General features: G+C 37.8%; 1 protein-coding gene across 1 annotated transcript in view; it reads left to right on the forward strand.

Annotated features, from left to right (window-relative positions):
- The window catches only part of LY75 (lymphocyte antigen 75), a 3,856,564-nt gene that overhangs the window by 3,398,637 nt on the left and 446,808 nt on the right, over positions 1-11,119 (forward strand). The gene's annotated exons all lie outside the window — the stretch shown is intronic.

Here is an 11,119-nt window from a genome sequence, read left to right on the forward strand (position 1 = left end):
GCAAATGTTCAGTTTAACAAATGTCTTTATTGTTAATTTTTTTTTTTTTGCATAAGTAAGTAAGTGTTTTGTATTGGGGTGTTTACAAGTTAAGGTTAGAGTAGGGTTTTATTGAGGGGGTAGATTTAGTGTTCGTGGGTTAGGGTTAGACTAAGGGTGAGATAATTTGATAGATGTAGTGTCATATGAGAGTATGTGTGTGTGTGTGTGTGTGTGTCTCTCCGTCTGTCTTGTTTTGTCTTACCTATTAGGCTCAGTTTGTCAAAAATTAAATAGTGAAAACAGTGAGACGAAAAAATTAATGTTGTATAGGGCAAGCTTAATATCCCCTCTGAAATTATATATACCAACTCCACAGTTGCAGTACAGTGAAGGAAAGGGGGAACCCCAAAATGTGCACCACTGGAGTGCACCAGACAATGCACTACAGTGAAACTCATAGCAATATTAAAGTCTGTCACTTAAGACACTCAACCAGCAGTGTAGTGATCACCTGTAACATTGCCGTTGCATAGTGGTAATGTTCCTTTTTTTAAATTAAAGAGAGGGGTTAAGGGCAAGATTATGGTCAGGAAGAGTATGCATGGAAGTCCCCTTCCTTCTTTAGTAATGCATGCAAGCCCTAACCCTAAACATGCTCTTGCAGCTAAACCTTAACAAAATAAATTTCTATAGCACTGCCACTAGTCAGACAAACGTATTCATGTTGTAGTTTAAAGATCACAAATGATAAGTGTTTTCCTTTTGCTATCTTATGTAGGTACTGTGTTTTGTGTATTTGATATTTTGAATGTTTGATGTGTTTTATCGATCTTTTAATGTTCAACATTTTGTTAATTCAGGAAATGCTTTCATATACATATATGTGTGTCACATGTTTGGATGACTTTCCTTTGGTCAACACCTGGAAGTGCAGGATTGCTTGTTTGAATGTCCAGTTTATCAAATGGATGTTACAATGAATCATTGCTTTGCTGCAAAGTTAATTGGGATGTATACTAAGTGTGTGTAGTTTGTATGAATGTGTGTGGGTTAGAGTTAGAATAAGGGTTAAATAGTAGTTTAGATTGTGTGTGTGCAGTTATGAGCATTTAGTGTTAGGTTAGGGGACAGATATAGGGTGTGTGTGTGTGTGTGTGTGTGTGTGTGTGTGTGTGTGTGTGTGTGTGTGTGTGTGTGTGTATTCACAATGCGTGTCTGAGCTCTCTTGTTTAGCAGTAGTGTTATGGTAAGGGCTTTTTTAAAGTTAAGATGCATGTTAGGGATAGGAGCAGGGACAGGGTTAGAGGTAGCATATACTACTAAGGTGGAGTAAGGGGCGAAACCCCTTTACCAACTTTAGTAATGGGTACTAACCGTAATTCTGCCCCCAACCCTCATGTACATCTAAACTTTAAAAAAGCCCTTCCCTTACCACTACCACTATTCAGACAAATTTGAGTTGAATGTAGTCGAGTTATGGATAGTTCATCAGAAAAGCACATTTGTTTCCTCTTTTCAATAAACTGAGTGTCGATGTGTCATTTGTGTTATTTAATGAATGGTTGGCATGTTGTCCGCTATTTTTTATATCATTGTGTGTTTGTGTGTGTATATGTATGTTTTTGACTTTCATAAGTCTTGTGTAGCAATATGGCCCAGTTAGTGGCTGAAAAGGGCCCAGTACTAGCTTACCATTCTAGTTAACAAACATAAAATAAGATAAATAATTTGTCTGAAAAAATCCAAATAAATTATAAATCCTTGTTGTATGAAACTTGGGTGTAAAAGAGATCAACCATTTTTATCTGCATTATTTAAAACAAGCAATTCTTCATTTAGGAAACTTGTACTTGTTTGTCTTTTTGGCTTTTTCCCAGTAAGGGGTCACCAGAGCGGAACTCCAGTCCACTAATGATTGGAAGTAGATTTTTTTTACGAAATGCCGAGGTGCCAGCTCGACGCCCAACCTTCAATGAAGGCACGCCCATTTACGCACGCATGTCTTTCGAACACTACCCAACCGCAGGGAGGACATGCAGACTCCACACAGAAGGCACTCCCAAGCCACGCCGAGATTCGAACAGGAGAACCTCTTGCTGTGAGGTAACAACGCTACCGCCGTACCACCGTGGCTACTGGAAACTTGTACTTAATAGTGCTAAATCAGCTTTGCTGCTACATTATGAATTTACTGTCCCATTATGAAACCTTCTGTCAGGATACAAAACATATCACTCTGGTGTAAACACTTCTATAGGATACTCTGCAGAAATAATTGTACTGCATAGTCTGTTTCAAGATATTATTGGAAACACTAAATGCCATGATGCTCATAAAGGTCTGATGGTTTTGATATTTCACTCATGTTTTAAGTGTCCCTGTTTACTCTACCTCTTGCAGTAAACCATGAACATGTTTGTTTCTTTCTTAGAATGCTATTTACACCATAACCATTAACTATAAATGTGTAATGAGTACAAACAGTTTTTGCCTGTGTCTAACAATGGTAGCTACCAGGCATATGATGCGTTGTAATTAAAGTACACTATGCAGATATGTTTTGCCCTTTAGAGTGTTTCACACAACAAATGTAAAAATGTCTGATTGTTTTAATTGTGTATATATATATATATATATATATATATATGTGTGTGTGTGTGTATTATCATTTTGTTGATCACACTTCATGCGAACTATTGTTTCTATGAACCATAGAAATGAAAAACATCTTCTTCACCTCTCTTCCACACTCACCATTGCTCTGAACTGTTGATCCCAAGTACCTAAACTCATCCACCTTCGCCACCTCTACTCCCTGCATCCTCACCATTCCTCTATCCTCCCTCTCATTCACACACATACATTCTGTCTTAGTCCTGCTGACCTTCATTCCTCTTCTCTCTAGAGCATATCTCCACCTCTCCAGGGCCTCCTCCACCTGTTTCCTACTCTCACTACAGATCACAATGTCATCTGCAAACATCATAGTCCACGGGGGCTCCTGTCTGATCTCGTCTGTCAACCTGTCCATCACCATTGCAAATAAGAAAAGGCTCAGAGTTGATCCTTGATGAAATCCCATCTCCACCTTAAACGCATCCGTCACTCCCACCGCAGACCTCACCGCTGTCACACTACCCTCATACATATTCTGTACCACTCTTACATACTTCTCTGACACTCCCGACTTCCTCATACAATACCACAACTCCTCTCTAGGCACCCTGTCATATGCTTTCTCTAAATCCACAAAGACACAATGCAACTCCTTCTGACCTTCTCTGTACTTCTCCATCAACACTCTCAGAGCAAACATTGCATCTGTAGTGCTCTTTCCTGCATGAAACCATACTGCTGCTCAGTAATCATCACCTCCCTTCTTAACCTAGCTTCCACTACTCTTTCCCATAACTTCATGCTGTGACTGATCAGTTTAATCCCTCTGTAGTTACTACAGCTCTGCACATCACCCTTATTCTTAAAAATTGGTACCAAAACACTTTTTCTCCATTCCTCAGGCATCCCCTCACTTTCCAAGATTTCCTTAAACAATCTAGTTAAAAACCTCCACTGCCATTTCACCTAAACATCACCATGCTTCCACAGGTATGTCATCTGGACCAACAGCCTTTCTGTTCTTCATCCTCTTCATAGCTATCTTTACTTCCTCCTTGCTAATCCACTGCACTTCATAACCCAGCCACTGGGGATGCACAAGCCAGTGCATTTCTTTGTGCCAGTCCCAAGCCCGGATAAATGGAGAGGGTTGCTTCAGGAAGGGCAGCCGGCGTAAAATTTTGCCAAATCATACATGCAGACAACAGTACAGAAATACATATAGTGCTGTGTATACTCTATATATTACTAAAAAAGATAGTGCTAGTATGTATAGTCTGTATTACACTACCACAATGAAAAGTTTTAAGAAATCAAACTTGAGCCTCCTGAAAACACTCTTGTTAAAATGAATACTTATTGCACAAAACATCAGAGACGTTTGCTTCTCACTGAGAGGAATTCAATGACCAACAGTGGAGACTCTTGTGTACTTTTGAACAGAAGAAGCCATGGAGTACAAGGAGATTGCCTGTGGTGTTATAGGAACATAGGAACAGTGTTAGACAAGTGGACACAGGGACCATAAGAAGCCTAGCCATATATACCTTTAAGAGGAGACACTAAGGAAACAGACCCTTTACAAGCACTTAAGCAGGGCAATGCATGATATACCTGGTGTAAATGTGTGTTTGTTAGTCAAAAAATACCCTATGCCCAGCGTTGGATACTTAAGGAGAACCAGTGAACTTGTGGCTATACTGAGAGTTCTGAGGCAGCTTGACCTATGCTGTGGTACCATGGTTGTGTACTGTGAGAACGTGTTTTGTCTTTTTAAAGACTTGGAAATTCTTTCATGCAAGAGTATGTTGATTTTAAGTTGGAAGTGAATTCCATTTTTTTATTTTTTCTTTCATTGTAAATAAAATGGGAGGTTGATATAGTGGTTACGGTGTTTACCTTACAGACACAAGGTGCAGGGTTTGATTCTTACATGGGGTAATTGGCTAGGCTTAAAATGGCCCACACAGGCAGTTAACCTAGTATAATCTATGAACCTATAAACTGCACTTGAACTAATGAGACTGCTTCCTGTGTATACTTAACAAGCTACTGATTTCAGTGGCCACAGGTTGATCGATATGTATACCAAATTACATTGATTTTTTTCCATTTCTGAATTGAGGCGTACAGTTGTAAAACATTTGTGAGATAATTACCCCCACCTTGAAGGACAAAGAGGAAAAGTAGAAAAGAAGTTAAAGAAATAGAAACTGAGGTTATGGAGTACCTACGAGATGGAGGATTCAGTGTAGAAAATCTAACTCAGAAAACACCACAGCAGGACAGAGCAATGGACATCTGAATTAAGGAGAAACCAGTGGAATGGGAAACAACTGATCAGTTGCCATATGAAGGCATCTGGGAGCCTTCCACAGGAAACCAGTATAAATGTCCACTTGAAGCGGGACAGCAAGGGAAGGAACAGGAAGCTGTGGCAACTCTGACACAGTCAGTGTTGAGAAGTGATAGGTCAGTGAGTTCCCATATGACAGAGCAATGGATGACACAGGATGAAACTGAAGAGAATCTGCCACAGGCGGATGTTATAGAACTTTCTATAGAATGCCTGCAGGAAATGGAAAATAAAAAAATGTGCCCTCAGTTTAGAAGAAAATGAGTTAAGAGAAGAGTTGCTTGATTTAATAGAGATCGCAATGAAAGAAATAGACTTCAGGAGGTCAATAAAACCCTAAAAGTTAGAAGTTTAATAAGTCAAATGAACACAGTAATTAGAACTGTCAATAGAGATCCATGCAATATAACAGAAGTAAACAGTATATATTACTGTGCAGCTAAATTAATAACGGATAATATTCTACCATGAGAACACAGGGTAGTAAGGAAAGGAAGGGGAGAAATCGAACACCAAAATGGAAGTATCGAATAGAGAAAACTGTAAAGCAATTAAGACAAGAAGTGTCACTGTTAGAAGAGTATAGAAGAGGTAACAGATTAACAAAAATACTCGGAAAGATAGATGTGATAAAAACGCAGTGTCAGAACATATCAGGATATGTCATGCACTATTGCAAATAATAAACTAAAAATCTCAGCACAGGCAGAAAAACTTAGAAGATATGCAGATAAATATGAAGGAAAAGTACAAATAAGCAATTTATTGATGACCCCAAAAAGTACTATAGAGAATTCGGAAGTAAGGCAAAAGGAATTAAAAGACCGCGCCAAAAAAAAAAAAGAAAGATACATTTTGGAGAAATATCTGTGAAGATCCTGTGGAATATAACAAAGATGCTAAATGGATAGAAGAAGTAAAAGAGAGAATAAGAAGTTCAAATGAATAGGATATGAAATGGGATGAAGTAACAACCAGAGAGATTGAAATAAAGGTAAGAAAAGCCTCCAACTGAAAACCCCAGCCCAGATGCAGTACCTAACTTCTGGCTAAAAGTATTAACATCTTTGTTTGAAAATCTAGCCATGAGTAAGAACTATTTATATGCACACCCTGAACAGACACCAACCTGGTTAACAACAGGAAAATCTATGTTCCTACTTAAGAGTGAACCTGCAAGTTATCCTAAAAATTATAGACCAATAACTTGCCTTCTGATAAGATATAAACTTTACGCTGGAATTGATGCCAACAGAGTTTATAGTCATTTAGAAGAAAACTCAGTCATGGCAATAGAACAAAAGGGTAATAAAAGAAAGTCATATAGAACAAAGGATAATTTGTTGTTAAATAAAGTCATAATGGAGAACTGTAAAAAGGGGGAAAATCTAAGTATGTTATGAATTGACAGTATCTCACATTCATGGATAAAAGAGTGCTTAAAAATGTACAAGATACATCCTACACTGATAGATTACATTACAGCGAGCATGAAACAGTGGCAGACCACTTTGCAGTTAAGACATGATAAAGGACAAATTATTATTCCAGGGATAAAAATTCAAAGGGGTATATTTCAGAGTGACTCCCTGTCACCACTGGTATTCTTTCTTGACTTTACCCATTAAGCCATCTACTTAACACATTAGGCTATGGCTATAATTTGACTCCTAGAAAACATGTTCTTTTAGTGGATGATTATGTATAGTTCATCAGATGAGGAACTGAAAGCACAAATGCAAGTGGTCAAAACTTTTTCAGATTATATAAGGATATTGTGTGGTCTTGATAAATGTGCAAAAGCAACCTTTAAAGCAGGAATGCTGCAGCACATAGAAAACATCAGTTTGGGACAGGAATGTGATATAAGAACTTGAGCAAAAGGGACTGTATAAATATTTGGGAATTGATGAAGGATCAGCAATAAAACATGAACAAATGTGAATAAAACCCAGTAATGAATATTTTAGAAGGCTTAAATTAATACTGAAAACTACATTGACATCTAGGAATAAAGTCCAAGCTGTAAACCAGTTTGCTCGTCCTGTCTTAACTTACAGCTTTGGAATGATTGATTGGCTCCAAAATGTGTTGGACCGGTTAGACAGGAAATCAGGAAGCATGCTTTATGCTCATTAAATGATTTATAAAAATCAGTGCATACCAAGATTAGATATCCCATGTTCTGAAGGAGGTATGGGCCTTCTCAAAATTTATTACATGTATAGATCTGTCTAAGATGACTTCCCTGCTTAATTTAGCAGAAGCAAAAAATGGAGTTGTGGGCAGCAGCACAGACTCTAGATGGTGCCCTCTAGGGGAATGAGTTATATGGACTAACCACTTTGGGCATCTACTGTGGTGCACAGTTTTCTCATGGTAGGAGAATACAGATCACAAACTGCCCGCCATGGCATGACTAGCCACTCCACAGAATAAAATATGGCTATAGATAATTTGGTCATGTGAACTAATTAAGTTTGTTAGTTGACTGTTTATTCCATAATTTGTAAGTATATTCCTTTTGTGGCCCTTTCCAAGGTACAACATTAGTGAAACAATTGCACATCTTGCTCGGAAGGTAAGTTTGTCAATGAATACTGAATTGCATGTTGACCAGGTTCTGAGAAATAACACTTGTCACATCCAGGTAATGTTTATATACTGTAAGTTTCTAAACAAAATATTGACCATTGCAAAAATTGCAAGGCTAAGTTTTAAAAAGTAATGGCAAGTTCATAATGCTGCTGAGTTTCAATATTTTTGTTGCATTTAAAGAAACTGTTTTAATGGTTCTTCCTTGCTAGTGGAAGTTTTAAAATGTTATTCCAAATATGTTTTTATCACAGTGAGTATACAATCGCAGGTAAGGACTTGAAAAGAAGATGCCATCCTGCATCTAGCAAATACCATTTGCTATATTCATAATGTAATCTAAAGAAACGTCTGTTTATGGTTTGTTTCACATTAAAGAAAATTCCCAGATCTATGAGGCGAAGTTTGTCAAATGGAGTACAGGATGAATTTTGTCATTTATCAAATGTTTTATTCATTGCCATGCCAAAGATTAAGTTTAGAGTCACTAAGCAAAACTTTTAGGAGAGACAATGTGAGTAATTTAGTTCATGAGGTGAAGTCCTATAAAAAACTTGCTGAAAATGGTTGGGGGGGGGGGGGCAGGCTTAAAATATTGAAACTTATGAAACCAAGCAAGCATTTTAATGAGCAAATGCAGCTTTATATCTTAGGCAATAACTGGTAATTCTGAACCAGACTTTCAGAATGCCCATTGAATATAACATAGTCTCTGTGTACTTCCATCATGGAGAGTGACTCTGAACACATTAAATGAAATCACCTTTTTTCTTTGACTTGCATAATGACAGCAGTGTAATTCAAGAATGAGGTTTTTATCGGTCAATTTGAAAAATTGGGGTCAGAAATTTAAGAAATAACCATTAGAAAAACAGTGCATGTCTTTATTGTAGTTTCCTGTCAGATTCAAAGTGAGTGAAGGCATGTCTCCTATCCATAAAAGAACACTGTCCAATAGCTCTTGACTCTTCCTTCATCAGGCCAACAGTACAGGGTTTCCTTTGGTATGTTCCTTTCCAAATATCTGCAGCAATTGGAGAGACCACAAAGGTTCCTTACAGAGAAAATTCAGGGTCTTCAAAATCTGTCTTATGAGGACAGACTGAAATCATTGTCACTTTTACTCTGTGTCATACAGACTGCTCAGAGGTGACCTGTGCTTTGCATATAGAGCAATCTCTGACCCACCTTTAATGGAAATGCTGCACATTCACAAGTCAAATAGCACATGGGTCACTCGCTCAAAGGACCTTAACCTGGTTTGTGACATCAACAGAACTTGCTGGAGAGATGGATTTGTCTCTCAGAAGTTGGCCCACCTTTGTGATAAGCTTCCTATTCATGTTAAACAAAGCCCCTCACTGGCCCTGTTTACGTGTAGTTTGGATGATTGGATGGGTAAATGTAAATTCACCCCAGGGGTTCCACCTGTGCTCTCTTGCTCAGGGGCAATAGGTGCTAATTTTAGTGTCTGCTTGAACCAGATTCCAGTGGGCACATGAAGGTTGAACTTGGCTAGGCGTGTAAGGGCCCTGGGGTTGTTGGGCTAGTAACCTCCTGTGATCCTATGTGTGTACTAATGAGGGAATGGGAGACTATAGATGAATCTCAGATTGAGGTTTGAGAAAGGACAGTAGCCTATGTTTTTATTGCAAACAAAAGTTTTGGGAACTGGTTGTGGCAGACTGGGTAGCAAGGAAGACAGTATACTCTCCAAACCATTAGCACATATCCTCAAATTATCTGTTATTACAGATATTCTTCCACACTCTTGTCACCTTAAGTCCATTATCTCAAGACAGCTTCTGACTATATGCCCAGAGCAAACCTCTGTCCTTTAACAAAAATACCTGAAAAACTTGTATGCAGTCAGATTCTTGAATACATTCAGATTTATGACCTCCTATTTAGCAGTCATCATGGTGTTTGGATAAAATGTAGCACCCAGACTGCAATATTTGCCCTTAATCTTAGAAAATTACTCAAATATGGAAATAGATTATTGAGAGAAGCCCATTTTTCTGGAGTTCAGGAGTGACTATTGAAACCATTATCATTCACCTCACATTTTCTCCATCATCTTCTTACCAAAAATTTCTTCCTTTACTGTATCCCTTAACATCTCTCTCTGTCTCCTACACTCACCTCCCTACCTCTTCCTTCTCCCTCACTACTGAGATTCTTTTTTCAACTTTTCTCTGCTTTCAGTATACTCTCCACACTCCGTAAGTTTGCCTTCCTCTGTTAAACAAACCCTGCTATTCTCACATTTGCAGAATCCAAAAGCTTGGATGTTAGATGTATAGAATTTGTCAAACATTATCTGTAAATTAATCATTATTGTATCATATTCTGTTTTTTGCTACACTGTATAGATTTGTACTGTTGACTGTGTACTTGTATGTTGGATCTTTTCTCCCTGAACCTCCACTGAAAATGGGCTATTAGCCCAGTCGGACTTCCGTGGTAAACATATATTAAATAAATAAATTAACCATAACCTTCTGCTTACTAAACTAGCAGACAGTTGTTTTCCTCTAAACTTTCTGTAAAATTGGTTAAGATGGTCACTTTTCTTCAAGTTCTAATAACCTTTGTGTCCCTCAAAGTTCAGAGTTAGAACTCCATCTCTTACTATTATATATAAACAGTTGTGCTTGTGATTTGCCAAATTTCAAATTAATACTCTATGCTAATGATGTAGTATTTGATAATGTTCACAAGTCTAAGGCTCAGGTAGTTGGTTCTTTACAAAATTATTTCTCTCTGATTTGTAACTGGCTTACCCACATCACTCTCTCAATAAATGTTACAAAATCGTCAGTTATGATGTTTGGTACATCCAAAAGACTAGTCAAAATATCCTCACCAAGATTTGTGATATTTTATGGAATATTATCCCATTCAGTAGAAGTGTTATTCTGAATGACACTCTGTCCTTTCAAAATTATATAGATATAGCAATAGTGAAAGTATCCCTACAGCTTAAAATAGCTGCAAACATTCCATTTAAATAGCTGCAAACATTCCATTTTATTACTGCCAAAGATCAGTGAGCCATTGCTATCAGTGTATTAGTCCTTAGGCTTGAATATGTTCTACCTGTTATTGGTCCGTTCTTATGTCATAACACATCACATCAAACTATCAAAAATAAGATTCTCAGGTTTACTCATCTGGCCAGTGCTAGCGGGCATCATTGCACCATTCTTTAGGGACAAGTAGCTTCCAGTCCCGACAGGGTCATCCTGTTTCCTCAGCACACCACACACTTTCAAACTTCAGTGATAGCTACTACCCACCCTTGCCCAACAGTTTAACAGTGCACCTTCCAGGATGGCTACATGTTGAGTACCAGCTGAATTTTGGTTCTCCCAGTGTGAAAACAGAAACTCAGAAAAGAGAACCAGTGAATTTTCCTTTTTTAGGTAAATTCAGTTACTGGCTATTAAGTGCACTGACTGGATGCCAGCATAAATTTAGAGAACCTGAAAGAAAATCAGTCATAAAAGGTATTATATATATATATTTAGACATATATACTTTTGTATAATAGAATATATATGTATA

This window comes from Protopterus annectens, chromosome 6.part0, assembly GCF_019279795.1.
Source record: "Protopterus annectens isolate FY-2018-M chromosome 6.part0, PAN1.0, whole genome shotgun sequence".
Lineage (NCBI taxonomy): Eukaryota > Metazoa > Chordata > Ceratodontiformes > Protopteridae > Protopterus > Protopterus annectens.